This window comes from Manis pentadactyla, chromosome 8 (genome assembly GCF_030020395.1).
Source record: "Manis pentadactyla isolate mManPen7 chromosome 8, mManPen7.hap1, whole genome shotgun sequence".
Taxonomy (NCBI): domain Eukaryota; kingdom Metazoa; phylum Chordata; class Mammalia; order Pholidota; family Manidae; genus Manis; species Manis pentadactyla.
Genome location: NC_080026.1, coordinates 21,694,671 through 21,716,881, shown reverse-complemented (window position 1 = coordinate 21,716,881; position 22,211 = coordinate 21,694,671). Strand labels below are relative to the sequence as shown.

Here is a 22,211-nt window from a genome sequence, read left to right as displayed (position 1 = left end):
GGGTGATTGAGGTGTCACTTCTGCGGGGCTGGTGGCTATTGGCTAGGTGCTGGGATTAGGGGGGCGAGGGGTGATTGGGCTTCAGGTGGCGCCGGTGGGAACCGAGGACCCGGAAGAGAAGCAGGAAGTTCACCATCTTATGGGTGGGGGCCCTTCCTTCCCCCCTTTCTCCTCTATGGGGTTGTGGGCATTGCTTTCTCTCTGACTGCTTCCTGCTGAACGGGGGCGGAGAAGGGAGTGAGGGCTTGAGGACCGGGAGGAAAGGGTTGATAGGACTCCGCACAGTAAGGACAAGTAGATGTGGACTTCTTCAGGTTGGAAATCAGTGAAGGTTCCCTGTAACCATAGGTCGAGGACTTGTTGATTCTAATGGTGCCAAGAGGATACGGGTGCCAGAAGCCAGGCGTCTGTGGCCATTGTTCCCAGGAACAGTTTCCAGCGGAGAGAGGGGTCCATCTCAGCGTGTGGTGAGGAGGTTACGTGAGGGTGAGGGATCTTCTGTGGCTAAAAGCTGGTAGTTCCTGAGTAAAAGCTGGTTGAAAGTTTGATTAGAGATTTTACCGACTTGGGATTTGATAAACTTTACAAGGCAAGAAGAGACAGGTGAGGAGAATGATTATTATAGGGCCTGCAATGGGCCAGAGCCAGGTAAGGAAGGGGTTTGTTAGTATTGAAGAGAATGGGTTGGAGGAGTAATACTGTGGGTACCGGGAGTTACCCATGTAGTGAATGGCGCAAGACCAGTAGGGACATCCCCGTAGGTGTCTGGCCATCGCCTGCAACAGGCTTGTTTTTGGTCATAGAGGAAGCAGAGGTAGGGAGAATAAAGGTAGCTGCTAGTGAACACTTCGGTGGAGAGAGGAAAGTGGAGGTATAAAGGCTCGGAGCAGCCTTTCAGAGGGCAGTCTGATGTGGCAATGAGGGCAGTAATTTTTGTTTGATGCTGTGTGTAAGTCTGTCTGACTTTGAATCGCCATACAAAGGAGGCTGGGGTGGCGGGGAAGACAATAGGAAGGAGGAAAAAAGCGAGAGAGAGCGAGGGAGCAGTAAAGGAGGAAAAAGTCATGATTCGGGTATGGATGGCAAAGGGGGTGAACGGGATTTTGGAGGAAAGAGGACAGTAAGGTCAGGAGTCTGGAGGGAGGGAGAGTCTGTAAACTTTTGTAGGTTAAGAGATCCTTTAGGTGATGTGGGGACAGAATGGTAAGGGGCGCCCCGAATGTCAGTTTATGAGCTTCCTCCTGCAAGAGCTGTCCAGCGGCTAATGCCCGTAGGCAGGGGGCCCATCCCCAAACTGTGGGGTCTAATTGCTTGGAAAGATAAGCTACTGGGGCAAAGGATGGGCCATAATGTTGGCCTAGGACTCCTAGAGCTTGACTGGACCTCTCATGAATGTATAATGAGAAGGGCTTCGACAAATCAGGAAGATGGAGAGCTGGGGCTTCCACAAGGGCTCGACGGAGCTTAATGAAGGAGTGTTGGGGTGAGGAGGATAATGGTTCTTCAGGGGGGGCCCTTGCTGAGGTCGTATAGGGGTCTTGCCAACAGGGAGAAGTTAGGGACCACGCTCTAAAATACCCAGCCAGGCCTAGAAAGGAAAGGATTTCTGTCTTGGTTTTGGGAATGGGCAGGTCAGAGAGGAGCCGTTTTCTGTCTAAGGTAATGGACTTTCTTTGTTGAGATAGAAGGAATCCGAGGTAAGTGACAGAAGGGGAAGAGATTTGAGCTTTGACGGGGGATACCTGGTAACCTCTGGAAGCTAGAAGGTTAAGTAGGGAGGCAGTGTCAAGTTGAGACTGTTCCCACGAGGGACTGCAGAGTAGAAGATCGTCCACGTATTGTAATAAGGTGGACTCGGAGTGATCATGATGAAACTGTTTGAGGTCCTGAGCTAGGACCTGTCCAAAAATATGGGGACTATCTCGGAAGCCTTTTGGCAAAACTGTCCAAGTGAGTTGTTCAGAATGTCTTGTGTATGGGTCCGTCCAGGTGAAGGCGAAAAAATCTTGGGAGGAGGGGTCCAGAGGGATAGAAAAAAATGCATCCTTGAGATCTAGGACTGAGAAGTGGGAGGCCGAGGCAGGGATCTGCGATAAAAGGGTGTATGGATTTGGAACTAAGGGATGGATAGGGACGATGGCCATGTTGATGAGGCGAAGGTCTTGGACGAGGCGGAAAGATCCGTTGGTTTTTTTAACAGCTAATATGGGGGTATTAAACGGGGAGTGAGTGGGTCTGAGGTAATTTTTATTTAAAAGATCTTGAATGACAGGTTGAATGTCTATGAGGGCTGAAGTGGTTAGGGGGTATTGGGCCTGACAGATATACTGAGAGGGGTCACATAATTTGATAGAGGCAGGAGGACATAGAGCCACGGAGGGGCTTGTAATGTCTCAAACTTTGGGATTTACAGGGTGTATGAGGGCGGAACTGGAGCTTTCATTGGGTAGAGGGGGGTCGTCAGCTGTGAGGGCCATTAGAAAGGGAGTACTGGGGGCTGTGGGAGTGGATATAGTTATGGAAACATGGAGGAGAGAAAGGATGTCCCGTCCTAGTAAGGGGTGGGACACTGGGGCATAACCAGGAAGGAGTGGGAGAAAGGTATGGGATTGTCTTGGATTGTGCATAAAAGGGGGGGCTTTTTAATGGGAAAATCTGTTTACCTCCTACCCTGACTCTAGGAGTAATGGCAGGCGTGGTAGGGCCCTGGTATTCTCTCAAGACTGAGAAGGTGGCTCCTGTGTCTAGGAGGAAGGAGATGGGGCGACCGTCTACTATTAAAGTAACCCTGGGCTCCTGTTTGGTGATGGAAATGGTCGGGCGAGAAGCCCCCGGGCCCCGTCAATCTTCTTCTGCCAGCCCCACTATGGAGGGCTTAGGATGGGGGTTGTTGGTCCAGCCTCCCCTTCGGGTGGCTGGGCAATCAGACCCCCAGTGGCCCTTTTTGTGGCATCTGGGGCGTGGGGTGGTAAGAGATCTGGGGGAGGGGCACACCCTTGACCAATGTCCCTCTTGTCCGCACTTGAAACAAGCTCCTGTGGGGGGCTTGTTTGTAGAGGGGCGCCCAGGTTGTGGTTTTATCAGCTGGGCCAACATTTGGAAATTGGCCTGATCAGCCTTTTGTTTATGGCGTTCTTTCTCCTCCTCCAGGTTATGGAAGACTTTAAAGGCCACTGTTAGGATCTCAGTCTGTGGGGTAGCGGGGCCCTGTTCTAACTTTTTGAGTTTAGCTTTAATGTCGGGGTAGCTTTGAGCCAGGAAGTATGTCATAAGGACATGTCTCCCGTCAGGCGTTTCTGGGTCCAGGCTGGTAACTGTAATAGGGCTTGAGTGAGTCTGTCTAAGAACTCGGGGGGAGCTTCCTCCCTCCTTTGAATTATGTCTTGGAGCTTTTGAAAATTGACTACTTTACGAGCTGCGTTTTTCAGACCTGCTATTAAGCAGCAGGCGAAGATATCTCGAGAGCGGAGACCCACGGCGGTGGGGGACTGACGGGTTCTGGCTCAGTCTGTGGGGGAGAAACAGGTGATGGGGGCAAAGACGGAGGAGGCTCCTGGGACTTAGAGGGGGGCTGAAAGGCTCAGGCTTGATCTGCAGGGGTTGTGAGGTGGGGGAGGAGATGGTGGTGGAGGAAGGGGGAGGGGCTGTTGTAGGAGAGGAGGGGGAGGGGAGTGAACGGGAGGCTTCTGCGGGGGAGACGGCTTGCAGGCTGGGAGAACTTGGGGGGAGGCGGTGGGGGGGAAGAGGCGGAAAGCTTCGGTATAGGGAATCTCCTTCCATTTTTTCAGGTGCTGGCAGTAGTTAAAGAGATCGCGAGTGATGTTAGGATCAAGAGCTCCCCCTGCGGGCCATTGGTTGTTATTGTCTAGGGGGCATGTCGGCCAATCTTGGGAGCAGTATTTGCGGAGAAGTTTTGGTTTTATATCAGGCGTCAGGGAGAGGGTGGCTAGATGCGTGAGCAGGCATTCAAGAGGTGAGCTTCCAGGGAGGGATGAGGAGGCTCCCATGGCTAAAGGACAGAGAAGGAGACAAACAGGGGAAGACAAAGGAGACCCTCGGACTGGGAGCAGACCGCAAGGAGACAAAGGGCGTCCCCAGTGATCCTTGGGGGTCTGCGGAAACTCGTATACGAGTCGGTTTCTTAGGAAGTGTGGGTTGTCACCCAGACTCCTCTAAGAAGGCAGAGTGCCGGAGTTCGAGGAACCTAGTACTAGGAATTTTCGGCGGAAGAACGGAAGGAGGGGGTGGAGGGAAGGGAGCGTTCTCATCCGCAAAAGAGTCACCTCGTTCATGGCTGTTGGAGGAGGGGCCTGAGGGTCCGCCGCAGCCGTGAAGGCCTCAGGCAGGGAGAGTTCCCTCCTCGTCCCCGAGCGTCAGGGCCTTGCCGGATGATCACGGTCAGTGGCGCTGCGATAGCTCGGGGAAGAGCGGCCCGCTCTGGGGGAAAACTTACCCAAAGGCCAGAGAGGAGTGGTGAGTGTGAGGAGCCAGCGCCGGAAAAAGAGGACGAGGGCAAGCTGCTGCTGGTGTCAGGGGAAGACGGGGCCCAGTTGGGGTGTCCCGTCTCCCGGGTTTCGGCACCAATGAAAGGGAAGGAGCGACACACAGCAGCAATTCACCGGAGAATTCCGCTTTATTAGGGAAAGGTGCTGGGTTATATAGGAAGGGGCATGAGGTGATTGTGGTGTCACTTCTACGGGGCTGGTGGCTATTGGCTAGGTGCTGGGATTAGGGGGGCGAGGGGTGATTGGGCTTCAGGTGGTGCTGGTGGGAACCGAGGACCCGGAAGAGAAGCAGGAAGTTCACCATCTTATGGGTGGGGGCCCTTCACCAATCATTTTTTTCTACTTGTTCACAAACCAACTGCTTACTGATTTGCACCTTCATTTATTAAAACTCAGGAGAGGTTTGTGAATTTTCAGTGTTTAGTCAACATAGGACATAGTTCCTGCCAACATAAGGTTTATAGTCCTGGTGAAGGAAAGAGAGAGATGATACTCGGTTGATAATATACATGTATGTGCACATGTGTGTATGTGTGTGTGGTTATATTAGTTGTATAATAAAGATGGAGTTTTATGAACACAGTATGTAAATAACACCTAGTAAAGATACATCCAAGAAAGCAGACAGCTGCCTGGGGGTGAGATCATGGACAAATAAAACCTGAGCTGGGCCTTGTGGAATAAGGAGTTGAAAACTTGTTTCAGAAAGGATGGAAGGGCATTCAAAGCAAGGAATAAAGCCGTCCTGGAGTAAGTGGCCTTTGCCTAGATTCCAGCTCCTGGCCTGCCTAGGCCCCTCTGTCTGCCACTGCGACCTCCAGACTCCCAGGCCATGGCTTGTGCTTGGTCATGTTAGCTACTGACTTTTCCACCCTTTCCTTAACCATAGACTCACAGGCTTCCAAACTATGTCTAATTTTTGGTGATGAATTCAGGCTAATCAGGTGACTGCAGGCAGTTGACAAGACCTTTTTGGTAGCCACCCACATTCTAGCGTGACAGCTGCCCCATAGATTCTACAGAAGGCAGTGTATTATGACCCCAAAAGATGTTACATGCAGCCATACAGGATGCAAATCAGATAGACTTTTAAAATTAGGGTAGCACCTTTGCTTTAAATGAGTACCAACTTGACTAAAAAGAGATCTTCCCCATCACACACCCACGGTCCCCATGGCCTGAGACACCCAGCCGTCTTTACTCTGAAATGTCTCATCTGCTTTCATCCCGTGTTGAACTGTCTGGGTAGATTTGAAGTAGCTCCAATCATCTGTGTTTGCATTCTCTAGAGCATGAAAAGTGGAGTTTCAGTGATTACATGTGGAGAAATGAAGACTCAAACGTACGACCTGGTTTTGTAGATTGCAGGTGGAATTGGCAGCACTGGTAGGTAGAGGGCAGCCCCCAGGCATGTGAGCTGAGTAAAGGTGACCCGTGCCGCACGGGGAAAGTGCACCTGGAAAACCCAGTGGCATTCGTCTTCAAATGCGTTTCCAACCATTCCCCAGTTGGTGCAGAAAAGCTTTTATTTTTCCATTGTTGGACCTCTGTTCCCATCAAATATGCAGCCAGTTGGCTAAGATAGTAACTCTCAAGCTGGCTGGGATTCTGTTTTTAGTGTCCTGGCAGGAAAGAGATGTTTGTTCTAATTGGGCACCTTAGCTGTTCTCCCATCTGGCCATTTCCTCTGGCCTCTCACACCCCTTCACCTTGTTTGCTTTTTATACAGAAGTGTTGCTTTTTATACAGAAGGTGGATGTAAATGACCAGGGGCCACAAAAGAGCTCATGCATTGCTTTATGGCTTAGAGGGCAGACGTTTTGGAAGTCCACAGCAAGGGCTTGGGATAGATGGCTGATGCTCTGTGAACAAATCTCACACCTCTCAGGCACTTTATTATGCCTTCCCTATAGTGAGTGACTTCAGCAGGTGGTACACAGTCCCTGTATAGGGCACTGATAGTGGTTCAGCTAAACCTGCCACCACCAACAGAAAAACTCAAATGGCATCCCCTTCTTTCTTTCTTACCTGGCCCTGGCTCCTTCCTCTAAGAGTTTCTTTGTCACAGTCGAACGTGAAAAATACTGAAAGGAATTAACATTTATGGAGTGCTAATATTATAGGCCAGACATTGTGAAACACTCTTTATGGTGAATTCGTGTAACTCTCACAGTTTCTTATCATTGACATTTTACCACAGCCTGGAAATTTAAATTTTACTCTCCTGATTTATAGATAAGGAAACTGAAATTCTCAGAAGTTTAGCTTAAGTTAATCAGTTCCTAGTAATGATGATCAGAGTGTAAGTTCAGGATCTCAACAAGGTTTCCCTGACTCCAGTTGAATCCAGGATGCACTGTATATCTTGAAAATAACTTGTGTTGCGCTGGAGGCTAGAATTTATATATCTTACTGTGAGAAGCAATTAGCCTTTCAGCATAGCCTTTTTATATAGAACGTAACGTATACACAGCAACTCATTGTTCTTTCCTTTATTGTCATCCAGTAATGCCAGAGGTTTATTGAAACTGTAAAATATTATAAAGACAGCATCTTGTCACTGCTGTGATCCAGAGGTCAGTGCAAATTAACTCAGTTTTCTATCCTTTTACTCTCTCCCACCCCCTCAAATGAGACAAAACAGGGCTACCTGGATATCCTGTCCTTTTAGCCCGTGACAGACAACAAAAGTGACTGAAGCTGCGCCTTGTTCCCAGAGCGGAGTGTGTCTGAGAACTCTGTGTCTCCAGAAACTTCCGACAGACACTGGCAGCTGGCTCCTTGCTTTTGAAATTTTGTGCCCGTTTAAACTTGAGAAATACCTTGAATGCCTTCTTCCTGATACTAACACATTGTAGACATGATCTTCTAAGCCAAACAACTGTTTTATGAGTTCCTGGAAGCCTGTCGGTTGGTATACATTCTTCTGTTTCTCAACAAATGGTGAATCCCGGCTCCTCCTCTCACCAGTAGGTCTTGTCAGTAAGTCCGTCAAAGGACAGACTAGTTTGCACAAACCATGCTTGACACCTCCCCTGACTGGATGAAAGGCAACCCTTTAGAGCCCGGTGGGATGGAAATTACTTTTCTTATTTTAAGATAAAAAGTGTGCATCGGTTTTTATCCATGTCTGGCTACTATAGTCGCTGGGAGATTACTTGTTTCTTCATCAGTTCATTTATAATACCCAGGTTTGGGGGCGAGGAAAGTTCATTCCTGCTGCACTTGGTGATTTCAGAACCGCTGATGGCTGTCAAGAGACAGAACCACATGCCAGGAGGCCAGCTCTCCTTTCCCATGGCAATGGGCTTTAAGTGCCTAGTCGAAAGGGAAGTGTGTGCATCCAGGTGACAGAATGGGGATCAGAGAGCCTCAATTTCTCTTGGCATAATTACGGGTCTTGGATAGGGATTAGAGCTCTACAATTATGCAGATGACTTTCAAAGACATGAGATATTTTACCTCTCCAACCACGTCCACCCAGCTCAACTCTCAGCAGCTAGCTGATAGTACCGGTGACTCCAGGCATGTCTTGTGGCACTGAACTTCCCTTGACTGTGCAGACACTGTGGTTTTTTTGTTTCTACAAATTGAAGGTTTGTGACCTGTTTGAAGCAAGTCTGTGGGTGTCATTTTTCCAACAGCATTTGCTCACTTTATGTTTCTTTGTTACATTTCTGGTAATTCTCGCAGTATTTCAGATTTTTCACTATATTTGTTACAGTGATCTGTGATCAGTCATCTCTGATGTTACTATTGTAATATCTGGGGATGCCTTGAACCATGCCTGTAGATGACGAACTTAGTAATGTTGTGTGTGATGTCTGTTCCATCAGTCAGCTGTTTCCCTGCCTTTTCTCCCTCCCCTTGGGCCTCCCTATTCCCTGAGACACAATATTGAAATTAGGCCAATTAATAACCCAATGATACAATGGCCGTTAAGTGTTCAACTGAAAGGAAGTATCGCACATATTTCACTTTAAATGAAAAGCTCGGAATGATTAAGCTTAGCAAGGATGGCATGTCAAAAGACATGCCAAAGACAGAGTTGGCAGAGACAGGCCAAAAGCTAGGCCTCTTGTAGCAAAGTTAGCCAGGTTGTGACTGCAAAGGAAAAGTTCCTGGAGGAAATTTAAAGTGCTGCTCCAGCGAACACTTGAATGATAAGACAGCCAACACCTATTGCTGATACAGTGAACTTTTACTGGACTGGATTGATCTTCCCTTAAACCAGAGTGTATTCCAGAGCAAGGCCCTAAGTCTGTTCACTCCTGTGAAGGCTGAGAGAGGTGAGGAAGCTGCAGAAGCAAAGTTGCAGGCCAGCAGAGGTTGGTTCATGAGGTTTAAGGAAAGACGCCATCTCTGTAACATAGAAGTACAAGATGAAGCAGTAAGTGCTGGTGGTGGAGATGCAGCAAATCATGTAGAAGATCTAGCCAAGATACTTAATGAAGGTGGGTACTCTAAACAACAGATTTTCAATGTAGATGAAACAGCTTTCTGTTGGAAGAAGATGCCATCTAGGATTTTCGTAACTAGAGAGAAGTCAATGCCTGGCTTTAAAGTAAAGGACAGGCTGACTCTCCTGCTGGGGTAATGTGGCTTAAGTTGAAGCCAGTGCTCATTGACCATTCTGTAAATCCTAGGGCCCTTAAGAACTATGTGAAGTCTTCTTTGCCTATGTTTTATAAATGAAACAACATAGCCTGGATGACAGCACATCTGTTTACAACATGGTTTACTGAATAATTTATGCCCACCGTTGAGACTTACTGCTCAGAAGAGTCATTTCAAAATACTACTGCACATCAGCAGTGCCCTTGGTCATCCAGGAGCTCTGATGGAGATGTACAATGAGATTCATGTTTTCATGCCTGCTAACACAACATCCATTGTGCAGCCCATGGAGCAAGTTTAACTTTCAAGTTTTATTATTGAAGAAATAGCATTTGTAAGGCTCTAGGTGCCATAGATGGTGATCCCTCTGATGGACCTGAGCAACATAAATTGAAAACTTTCTGGAAAGGTCTCACCATTCTAGATGCCATTAAAAGCACTCGGGATTCATGGAAAGAGGCCAAAATACCAACATTAACAGGAGTTTGGAGGAAGTAGTTTCCATCCCTCATGGATGACTTTGAGGGGGGTTGAAGACTTCAGTGGGGAAAGTAACTGCAGATGTGGTGTAAATAGCGAGAGAACTAGAATTAGAACTGGAGTTTGAAGTTGTGACTGAATTGTTGCAATCTCATGATAAAACTTGAACAGATGAGGAGTTGTTTCTGTTGAATGAGAAAAGAAAGTGGTTTCTTGAGATGGATCCTAGTCCTGGTGAAGATGCTGTGAAGGTTGTTGAAATTACAATTAGGGATTTAGAATATCACATAAACTTAGTTGATGAAGCCATGGCAGGGTTTGAAGGGATTGACTCCAATTTTGAAAGAAGTTCTGTGGGTCAAATGCAATCAAACAGCATTCATTGCCTGCTACAGAGAAATAATTCATGACAGGAGGAGTCAATTGATGTGGTAAACTTCATTGTTGTCATATTTTAAGAAATTGCCACAGCATCCCAACCTTCACACCCACCACCTTGATCAGCCAGCAGCCATCAACACTAAGGCAAGAACTTCCACCAGCCAAAAGATGATAACTCCCTGCAAGCTCAGATGATGATTAGCATTTTGTAGCAATAAAGTATTTTAAATCGAGGTATGTGTGTTACTTTTTTGGACATAATGCTTTTGCCCACTAATATAGGATCCCAGACTACCACACAGTGTAAACGTAAGTTTCATATGCACTGAGAAACCAAAAAAGTCATTTGACTCACTTGATCACCCTTTATTGCACTGGTCTGGAATCAAACCCACCCTCTCTCCAAGGTCTGCCTGTTGTAAAATCTGGGGCTTTCGTGTTGCTGAATTGCTTAGGAAGCACAGAGAGTTGTGTAACTTATTTTAAGGAGAGTTTATATTTCTGACAGGCATGGTGAAAAAAACAGACTCTATTGCCCAGATCAGCACATATGCCACAGGCATAATTTTTTCCCCCAGATTTCTAACTGGCATATATTTCTGTCTGTGGTGTTGGTGAGTGTGGGAAAGGCCATTTTGATTTGTTATTTTTTAAACTGAGCATTCTGAATATGGAGGTCACCAATTCATAACTTTCCAACCCCTTTCGGAGACTATGTCTGTCATTGCAAGCAAAGTCACCATCCCCTCAGAATTCTCCATCCTGAAGTGGCCCCGTGCAGTCCTGCCAGGGGAAAGCTCATCTTGCCCTGCTGATTTGCACAGCATCTGTAGTCACAGCAGTTTCCTAATTTACAGTCAGTAGCATAGGTACTTTAAGGGTTCTTTTTGTGAGATTAGATAATACATTCAACTGGTAAGAAATCTTTCAGCCTAAGTTAAAAAATGGGAACAGCTACATTTTTTGTAGAGATTTTCTACAAAATCCTTTCACTTGTGATTATTTATTTTTCTTGACAATGAGAAAAGGAAATCCCAGAATTAGAAAGTCTGTTCCTTTGAAGCTGGCAAGCAGGTGGGTTCTGGTCTGCCTGACTTTTCTCTGGGAAGATTTAATCAGCGTTTGCTGTCAAAGAAGAGAAATGCTCTCACTTCGGCAAAGACACTTTGTCTCGATAAACATGGTTAAGGTGGCAGTAGGCCCTGTGTGAACAAGTGAGGAGAATACATTTTTATGATCGGAATACAGAAAGACAGATTTACTGTGGGCTCTGCTGGGCTTTCTCCCCCGCAGCCTCCTGATTCGGCGGGCAGCGCGCGGGCAGGTACCGCGGAGCGTGCCGTCACCCAGGCGCACCGCCGGATTTAATGATGCTCTGCTTCTGGCTCGTAATTCTTGGGTAACAGTGAGAATTCCAGACTGCAGCCCCTCCTATCATCCTCAAGGCGCGCACATCCTTTTCTTTTAGGCTTTCAAGGAAAAACCCACCACTTGGCGGTGGGTGGATTCCTTTGGTTTTGGTTTGGGCCTTAGTCTTAGTCTCTAAAAGGAGACGAAAGTGAGAAAAGGAAGAAATAAGCCGGCGTTGAAATATGAATGAGCTGGGTAAGTGTATGGACCAGATGCTTTTCTTCTTAGAAGCCCACCGAGTTTTCTTTGTCCGCAGGAGGCCGCGTTGAACAGGCTCGGGCGTGCGCGGCTCCCACTGCTGGGAGGCCCGGCCCGGCTCGGTGGAGGCGGGGCCTGCGTCCCCATCGGGGTCCCTGCCGCCTGTGCTGGTCTGCGGAGGGCCTCTGGAGTTGGCCCTGCACAAGCACGTAAAGGGCCTGCGGGGAATCCTGGCCCCAGTGGCTTCAAAGGCCAGGAAATGTTGTTCTCAGAGTTCTTCGTTGCCCCAAATCCCCCTACACCCATAGCTTTATTGAGGCAAAACTGACAAAATCATGATGATGTGATGAACATGTACACTGTCAGATGGTTCCCACAGTCAAGCTGACTGACAACGTCCATCACCTCCCATAGTTACCATTTGTATTTGTGGGGGTGGTGAAAACACTTAAAATGTATTCTCTTTACAAAATTTTTTTTAATCCAACAAGGTTTATTTAAATTGAAGTATAGTTGACATAGTATTATATTGGTTTCAGATGTACCACATAGTGATTTGACAATTACATACATTGCTTAATGCTCACCATAGTTGCAGCTGCCATCTGTCAACATACAAAGATACTACAATATTACCATTTTCCTATTCCCTACTTTTGCCCCTCTCTTGGCAAATCTCATGTATACAGTAATTACTATAGTCACCATGCTGTACATTAGATCCCAGAACTTATTTATCGTATAACTGAAAGTTTGTGTCCTTTGACCAGCATCTCTCCATTTCTGCACCCTCCAACCCTTGGCAACCCCTCTCTATTCAGTGGTTCTATGATTTCAAATTTTTGAGATTCCACATATAAGTGATAGCATACAGTATTTGTCTTTCTGGGGTCAGGCTAGATCAGGGACAGATATTTTAAGCTATGGAATCCTTTACCCAAACGAAATTTTGTGAAATATCCTAATAAAAGCAATTTTATGAAATCAGACCTATTCTCAGTTAAGTGTGGGTGAGGGGCCCAGAGTACCCCTCTGCCGTCACTCCAGTAGGCCTGTCACTCCAGTCCAGCCTGATGACATACTGGCTGAATGCGGGAACTCACACCAAACCAAAGCCTGAAAATGCAGGTAATTTTACTTTTGACAGTCCTGAATTCCTGAGACAGACAATCCTACAAGTTTTACTCACCCCCCACCCCTCTCACCCCTCTACCACATGAACACCACATCAAATCCTTAATCTCTGTAGTGATACATCAGTATCTTTGAAGAAATAGTCTCATTGTTCGAAAGACCAAAACTCAACACCTGACTCTTTGTGAAAATCCCATGATTCTTTAATTTTCCTGTCAAACCCATTTCTCATTTCCTTCTAATATCCAATCTCAATTCTCTGCCTTCAAGCTCGTGGTTATGCTCTTTGCTCATCTCTCTATCTTCCTTTCCCCATGAAGACCCTATATCCTTTCTGTAGCCTGTCAGTGTCATTTACAGCTTACCCGTTAATCCCTTCCACATTCTCTCTTCTCCTGCCCATGGTACTTAGCAAGGAGGCAGCATGGGTGGTACCAAAGTTACAGAACATGAGACAACACTAGGACTGCTGTCCTGGAATTCCGCCACTTACTTGCAAAGGTGCCCTTGGCTAAGCCCCTTGGCCTCTTTGGGTCTCAGTCTCCTCATCTATAAAATGGGGTTAATAGGACAGTATCTCCCTTGCCTACCTCACCATGTGGCTTTAAGAACCAAAAGAAGTATTGTGTGTAAATGCACTTTATCTACTTTGTGCCCTTTTCATTTTTCAGGTTTTGCTCTTCAGTAAAAGTAGGATATTATAAGATATTACTATCCCTTACTGTCCTAGAGTGCTTGTTTTAATTATTAATCATCATCTGTCCTGTACTCACTACAGTAATTTCATGTGTGGTATCTGGTCTCGCCAGTTCTTTAGATCAAAGCTTTTTCTTACATGTAAAATCGAAGCTCCAGTGCAACCCCTCAGTGGTTATCACAGTGCTGGCCCTGCAGTAGGTACTTCACAGGGATTTGTTTAATAGAATTTGTGTCTCTGATATTTTCCCAGAACTTATTTGTTGGTGCGCCAGCTTAGAGGTCATTTAATTATCAGAAGGATCCTTGAAATTCTGGCATTCTCCCAAAGCAAGCCTGAACTCCTAAGGATTTAAAATGGATGTGGAAGATCTTAGAAGCAGGGTAAATAATCATTTGTTGAAATACTCTTGAAAGTTCACACAAGGTAGAATTCAGTCCTAGGACCAGTTGTAATGAGTCTGGCAGTCAGTGCTTGGTCAAGGTAGCTTTGAAAACCTCTGCAGGTGCTCACAGCAAGCGGGGAGAATGTGAGCAAGGATGCTGCCAAGACATCAGAACTATGTGGGGATTCGCTGAGGAGGCTGCTTCAGTCCAAAACAGCAGGAGAGCCTTTTGCTGGCTTTTGGAGATTATGTACATTAACATTCCACATGACTTTGTGCCCAAGTTTTGCCTAGTCAAAGATGTTCCTGGAAAACAGGCTCTTGCATTAAGTTATGTCCATTGTAAGAGGGAATGCCCTTAACCCGTCAGTAAGTGGATGGCAAATACTTCATTTAAGTGAACATTATTGCATTTTGCATCATAGGGAAATACACCATTTTTAAAGATTACTAGAATGCCTTCAGGAAAATAAGTTGAACATGTTGTGATAAACTCTCCTTCAGGGGCAAGAGAACACTGGTTACCTCTTACCGCACTGGAGATTTAATTTGAAATGAGTAAGCTGGGGATCAGTAAAACTTGACTTATTTTCCTCTGTCCAAGCTTGATATATGTAGTGTAGCTTATGTTTCTGGAAGAATTGAACTTTGTTGGAAAGGTGAAATTTCTGAAGCATGAATGGAGATGTGGGAACTATGAAGTTTGCTGAAAAATCTTCAAACTACTAGACCACCCAATTCCTAGTTTAGGATATAGAAACAGAGCCTCAATCTGATAAGTGATCAGTGCTGCAAACCTAAGGGCTTGTCTGCACCCATTCATTTTTTCTGGTGATAATCTGCAGAAAGTCTCTGCTAGCATGTTTCCTTCTTTTTTAAAGAAAAAGTTTTTCTGAGACATTTTCTCTGCTTGGCCAAACTAAATGTATGTAGATTTTCCCTCAGATTTGCTTATTTCTGGGAGCCTCCCTGCCTAAATAGTTTCAGCATCAATAATATGCTTCCTTACCTACCTACCACAAGCTACAGCAATCACTAGCATTTTAGAAAGTAAATGTAGTAGCATTAACAAGACTCCATAATCCACTGTCCCTATAGCAACTACCACATGTTTTGTGTTTGTATGTAGACTGCCTTCACACTATATTCAGGTCACTTCAGGGCATGGAGCATGTCTTAGATTTTTATTTCTAATTCCTCATCTAACGCACAGTAGGTATCCTAGACCACTTATTAAATGAATATGAGGCATTCACACATGTGGGTAGGTGTATATATATATATATATCTGTGTGTGAATGTATCTGCATTTTTCATTCAAAAGTTTGATTACTACTTTCTCAGCTAAGAAGAACCCCAAGGATAACTTTGGATTGATGATGCTAAAACATGACACTTCTAATCCAGTGTTCACCATAATTACCCATGCGAAAGGAAAGCAAACACATGGAATACATTGTGTTGCCATGCTGCAGCATGACCAAAAACATTGCCAGATTTCTTAGCTCTGTCTTGCAGGGAGGGCCCAGTGAACCCAGACCCAAAGGAATTCTTGCTACAGTGCTCTCTCAACTCTCCTTCCTGAGCCACACTTGCTAAAAGGTGTAGAAAGTTAATAGCTTAAGCAACAGTGGCAGTATTTTACTATACAACCAACCAAGTAGGCATCATTAAAGTACTATATTCCTGAGGTTCTTGAATTTTCCTTGAAGGATTTCATAACTAAATCAAGATTGCTAGAATGTTGGTTATTGCTCTTACTACTGTTCTCCTGATGGTTGCTCCTGATTCGGTGTCAGTTTGATACTTCTGTACTTAACCTCAATCTCTTTCTCTTCCTCATATAGACTTGCAACCTTGAACAGTTGTAATGGTGAGAACTCAGATAATGTTTGCTATAAAATATGCCTCAGCACTAGCCATGTCCTTGCAGTATTCTCATTTAAGTGTAGAATGCAATTTCCACATACCCTGTGCAAGTACTTTTTTCTTACTATTAAATCCATTGTTCCATAAAGCGCTCCTTAAAAGAAAATGTGACTTGCAGATGACATGATATTGTACATGGAAAACCCTAAAGAATCCACCAAAAACTATTAGAACTAATAACTGGATTTAGCAAAGTTGTAGGATGTAAAATTAAAACACGGAAATCTGTTGCATTCCTATATAATAACAATGAACTAGCAGAAAGAGAATCAGGAAAACAATTCCATTTACAATTGCATCAAAAGAATAAAATACCTATGAATTAACCTAGCCAAGGAGGTAGAAGACCTGAACTCTGAAAACTATAAGAAAATCATGAGAGAAATTTAAAAAGACACAAATAAATGGAAATCTATCCCTGCTCATGAATAGAAATAATTAATATTGTCAAAAATGGCCATTCTGTCCAAAGTAACTTACAAATTCAGTGCAATCCCTATCAAAATACCAACAGCATTTTTCAAGAGCTAGAACAATAGTCCTAAAATTCATATGGAACCACAAAAGACCCTGAATAGCGAAAGCAATTATGAAAAAGAAGAACAAAGCTGGGAGTATTATGAACCCTGACTTAGCTATATTACTAAGCCACAGTAATCAAAACAGTATGATACCGGCACAAGAACAGACCCATAGATAAATGGAACAGGATAGAGAGCCCAGATATAAACCTACACACATATGCTATAAAGGAACCATGAATATACAATGGAGAAAAGACAGCCCCTTCAATAATTGGTGTTGGGAAAATTAGACAGCTACAGGCAAGAAAATGAAATTGGATCACTGTCTAACTCCATACCCAAAAGTAAACTCAAAATGGATCAAAGAGCTGAATGAAAGATGAAACCATAAAATTCTTAGAAGAAAACATAGGCAAAAATCTGTTGAACATAAATAAGTATGAGCAATTTTTTCCTGGACACATTTCCTTGGGCAAGGGAAAAAATCAGAAATGAACAAGTGGGACTACATCAAACTAAAAATCTTCTGTACAGCAAAGGACACCATCAGCAGAACAAAAAGGCAACCTACAGTATGGGAGAATATATTCATAAACAATTTACCTGATATGGGGTTAACACCCAAAATATATAAAGAACTCATATGCCTCAACACCCAAAAAACAAATAACCCTATTACAAAATGGGTGGATGACCTGAATAGACATTCTCCAAAGAAGAAATACAGATGGTCAACAGTCACATGAAAAGATGCTCCATATCACTAATCAAATCAAAACCACAATGAGTTTATCACCTCACACCAGTCAGAATGGTCACTGTCCCAAAGACAAGAAATAACAAGTGTTGGTGAGGATGTGGAGCAAAGGGAACCCTTCTGTACTGTTGGTGGGACTGTAAATTGGTATAACTGTTGTGGAAAGCAGTATGAAAGTTCCTCAAAAAACTAAAAACAGAAATGCCATTCAACCCAGTAATTCCACTTCTAGGAATTTACCCAAAGAAAACAAAATCCCTGACTCGAGAAGCTAATATGCACCCCTATGTTTACTGCTGCATTATTTACAATAGCCAAGATATGGAAGCAACCTAAGTGCCCATCAGATGAAAGGATGAAGAAGATGTGGTACATATACACAATGGAATATTATTCAGCCATAAAAAAAGAAATCCTGCCATTTGGAACAACATGGATAGATCCAAAGGCTATAATGCTGTGAAATGGAGAAAGACAAATACCATATGATTTCACTTATTTGTGGAATATAAAAGCAAAACAATGAATAAAATAGCAGTAGACTTACAGACACTGAGAAGTGACTAGCAGTTACCATGGGGGAGAGATTGGGAGTGGTGGAGGGTGAGGGGGATAAAGGAGCACAAAAATTCTCAATCACAAGGTGGTCACAGGGATAGTACAGCACGGAGAATATAGTCAGTGATTCTGTAACATCTTTCTATATTGACAGATAGTAACTATACTAGATGTGGTGAGGATTTAATAACATGGGTAACTTAAACCACTGTGATATATATTTGAAACCAATATAAGATTGTATATCAATGATACGTCAATTAAAAAAAAGAAAATATGACTCACACATTTTCTTTCTTCATTACACAATATTCAGCAAATATTTGGGCCCCTGCTCTGTGCTAAGCCCATTGCTAGAGGTGAAAGACTGTTCCTGCCTTCAAGGAGCTTCAGTATAGTAAGAGAGGGAGACACCTCCATTTGCACACACAGTGCTTCGTCCCATCCAAGAATCTGACCTCATGGTCTGACTCATTGCACTGACTTCTGGGGCATTCAGGGATTACAGGCCAGATTCTTTTCAGTGGGCCAGTTAAATCACTGAGGGGAATAACAAGGGTCTGAAGCCCCAAATTTGAACAAGTTCACATTAACCTAGAAAAATAGCAGCAGTGATTGCCTTCTGCTGATACTCTGCCCCCGGCCAGGGAGTGAGTGTTCTAGGCCGACCAGGCCTCCCCGGAGCACAGCCAGGAAAGTATCTCTGATTAGAGCAATTAGAGTGACTCCCTGAACTGGTTCATAATTTGCTTAATCACAGTCATTTCACTGAACTATGGATTTTGCTTAGGGGGTTTTAGGGGGGGAAAATGGCAAGTTTTGGGTAAAAGGAAAGGAAGCAGTTAGGGAGAGAGAATTCAAATTGATTTTCCTCCCTAGTCAGTTTAGGGTTGGCAGAAAAGGCAAATGACATCAGTGACTAGGTAAAAGTATAAGGAATCTGATTTGGAAAATGGGTCCTTTGAGTCTTGTTTGGGTGAAAATCATTGAGATCACAAAAGGAAGCAGCTGGCGAGTTCCAGAAACCTTTTTGTATAAACCCAGAATCTGAATAATGCACTAAATGGAGTGTAATGCATATATTTAAATATTTATGTACAATTGGCTGTCGTTTCTTAGCCTGCTCTGGCATGGTCCCATGATTTGATGCAATTGCTTTTAAATGATCATTTTCTAGATGCTAGAAAGGCACTGAGCAGAAGACGAGAAACACAGCAAACCAAACAAAGAAAATGCAGAACAGACTATTATAAACCAACTATACTTCAGAAATTTTGAAGGCAGTTTAGGGATTAAAATGGGAAAGTTTGGAATTGGACCTGACTTGAGATTCTATTCAATTTACTAGGTTTGTACCTTTGGGTAAGTTACTTATTCCCTCTTTTAATTTCAGATTCCTCATCTGTAAAGTGGGGATGATAATAGTACCCACCTTACAGGGATGTAGTGAGAATTAAATGCATTAATTGCACTAATCACCGTTAATCCTGTAATAAGTGTTAGCTTAAAGGAAATTATTCTGCATGAGGGCACAGGGAGAAAACCTTTAGCAAGTCATTGGAAAGTCAGATCTCCAAGATCAGGGACTTTGTGTTAGGCCCTGAAGCTATGGCAGTGAACCACACAATGCCTGGCACATAGGTGCTCCATAAATATCAACTGATTAATTGAATAAATGTGCTTAATCCATTAAGAGAATTTAGAGTAATAATTTATGAAGTTATCTTATGAAATGAATTAAAACATACATTTGAAATGAGTGTATAAGGAAAGAAATACTGGATGAAATTTTTGTGTCATAAAGGTCTATTTTTTTCAAGCTTTTAGCCAGGAAAATGTTCATCCTTTCATTTTCTGTCAGAGTTTGACTCCATTTTCTTCCCTAAGAGCAAATGACCTGAGGAAGCATTTTTGTAACTTTCTAGATGGTCTCTTCCTGGGTGTAGATTCCCAGTACTTTTGCTCTCCTGTAACTTCTCAGGAGGTAGCCCTACGAAGTTGGTTCCACAGTTTTAAACATTCTCCCCTTTGAGATGTTACCTACCTGTGGATAGATAATATTTACTGAGTTCGTACTGTCTTCCAAATATTATTCTGTATTCTGTGTGCTTGAGACATTAGTTCATTCACATGAGGTCATTGTTTTTTTATTTTCTTTTTATGATGAGGAAACTGAGGCATAGGGAGGTTTAGTAACTTGTCCAATGTTAGCCCTAACTTTTACCCCTTGATTCTACATGTGAGGAAATTGAAATGCTGAGAATAGGCCAAAGTATAGCAAAATATTTAGCATGCCACTCAGCTAAATAGCAAGAACTTACCTCCTTACTATGTGGACTTGCCCCTTTACAAGGAACCTTTGCATCCTCTCCTAGCAGTGGGTTATAGCCTCCTCTTACTGATAAGGCTTCATGCTAGGGGCTATGAGAGAGGCTTCCAAGGCTACCTCTTCTCGCCTACTTATAAGCCTGAAATCTGGGATCTCAGAGCCTCAAAAGATAATTCTGGAAGTTACAAAGTAAATTTTTAATTTGCATTTCTCCTATTTAAAAAGATGTTCAACTTTCATCATGTTTAAAGGCCATTTTATTTACTTTTCCTGAAATGTCAATGTTCTTTGCTAATATTTCTGTTGGGTTGCTGATAATTTTCTTACTGATTTCTAGTAGTTTTTTCCATATTAGTGATATTATCCATTGTTTTGTCTGTGACATGGATTGAAAATATTTTATCCATGTTGGTATTTGTTTCTTGACTTGGTTTATAGTGTATGTGTATGTGTATATCTATATCTATATCTATATCTATATCTATATCTATATCTATATCTATATCTTAATGTGCAGAAGTTATTGTTAAATACAATTAAATTTATCAAACTTTAATTTTATATTTGTTGAGTTTTGAGTCATAGTTAGAAAGGCCTTTCCCCACTCCAGTGAAGCCACTCATATTCTTTTCTGGTACTTAAAAAAAAAATTTATTATGGAAAATTGTAAGCATATACAAATTAGATAACAAAATATAAACCCTGACTATCCTTCTGACAGCTTCAACAATTAGGAATATTTCGCCAATCTTGTTTTATCTAGTCTTCCATCCATTTTGAGAATATTTAATGCAAACCCCAGACATTGTATTATTTTATCAGTACATCAATGTACATCAACATGTGAGGACTTTTTAGAACATAACCTCTATATCATTATTATACAAATAATTCCTTAAGATTATCTAATACCGTTTTGTGTTCAGATTTTTCTTTTCTGGGAATTTTATGGCTCTGTGTATGTATGTACAATGTAAGCTATGTATCCAACCTTATTTTTTTCCTAGCAACCCAGTTGTCCCAACTCATTTTTTAAGGGTATTCTTATCTTAGTAGTTTGAGAAGCCACCTTTACCATACAGCAATTTCCCATGTGTATTTGAGTCTATTCCTGGACTCTATCTGTTCCATTTGGCTGTCCACTCATATGCTACTACTATACTATTTTAGTTGTTATAGCACTAGAGGATGTTTTAATGTCTATCAGGATTAGTCATTCCCAAAGGAAATAGTAAGCGATCTACTCCAACTCATGCCGTGTAGAAATGGCAGAAAATTATAGTTTACAATCCAGCCTTTCAGGTCAGGGATAGGCCTGGTGGTTTAGAAATCAACAAAGAACGGGAGTTGAATGTGCGAGAGTGAATGTGGTCCCTAAGGAAAGTAACAGTTAATAACACACTATAGGAAAGGAAATGGTAATAACATAAGAACCTGAAAGCAGGGGCAGGTCCTCATCTCGAAGGTGGAGGAAGATGAAGAACTGGCAGAGGAAAAAAGTACATGTTTTTGTGGTGAAGCTTACTTTCCATTCGAAATAGCCAATCCTGGTTCTGTTTTTGTAAAATCAGAAAGGTTGATGATAGAGAAGGCGTAAATTTGTGGCATGCGTGTCTGGGGAGTTGATCAAAGCCATGAAGTGTGCTGCCGAGCAGCGAGGGCCAGGGGCAGCGTGCCAAGGAGGCTGTGTGTCACTCTGCTCTGGGCCTGGACAGGACAGGCAGGAACCCTGAACTCCAAGGCTGCCTGTGTTGGCTGGTGTCTCTGCTGCATTTCCCAGGAAAAGGGATGACGATGTAGTAGTCTCAGCCCTTTTTCTGGGAGATGGTACTAAATTTACCTAACTAAATAGCTTTTCTGGAAAAGTCTGAGGGAGATGACTTCTAATATGAGCTATTGTGGGAAAGACATTTAAAACACTTAGCAGAGACAAATCTTGATACTTTTTCCCCCTTGAAATGCACATACCTACTGATGTCCAGGCACTGTGCTGACTGCTAGAATGGTAAAAGTGGAAGACAAGAGCCCAGAAATGCAACTCTGTAGACCAGCAGTTATCTTTGCATCATTGATGTTGAGTCGGGCATCAGCTACAGCAGTCTCTACGTTCTGGCACACTCTAAATAATAGGGTCATGCATGCTTTATTATTCCCCTCACTTTCCAGGTACCACCTTTACCAATCCCTAAGCTCACCTTCTCTCTGTAGGTGCTTTCAGTGAAGAGGGTCTTTGTGTTTACTAGCAAAAAAAAGGGAATAAAAATGGGAAATTCTCTTTTTTGACCTGTTTGATTTCTGTTGTTGCAT

At 43.3% G+C, this 22,211-nt stretch overlaps 1 protein-coding gene and 1 pseudogene across 5 annotated transcripts in view; both read left to right on the top strand.

Annotated features, from left to right (window-relative positions):
• LYPD6B (LY6/PLAUR domain containing 6B) overlaps nt 1-22,211 on the top strand; it is a 181,705-nt gene that overhangs the window by 139,337 nt on the left and 20,157 nt on the right. The window contains exon 1 of one of the 5 annotated variants that reach the window (XM_057505617.1): nt 18,904-18,923. The exons of the other annotated variants lie outside the window; for them this stretch is intronic. The gene's annotated coding sequence lies outside the window, so the exon portion shown is untranslated. Of the gene's footprint in view, nt 1-18,903; nt 18,924-22,211 lie in introns of those variants that run through there. 5 annotated transcript variants of the gene reach the window in all.
• On the top strand, nt 6,491-11,649 carry LOC130684540 (tigger transposable element-derived protein 1-like; annotated as a pseudogene).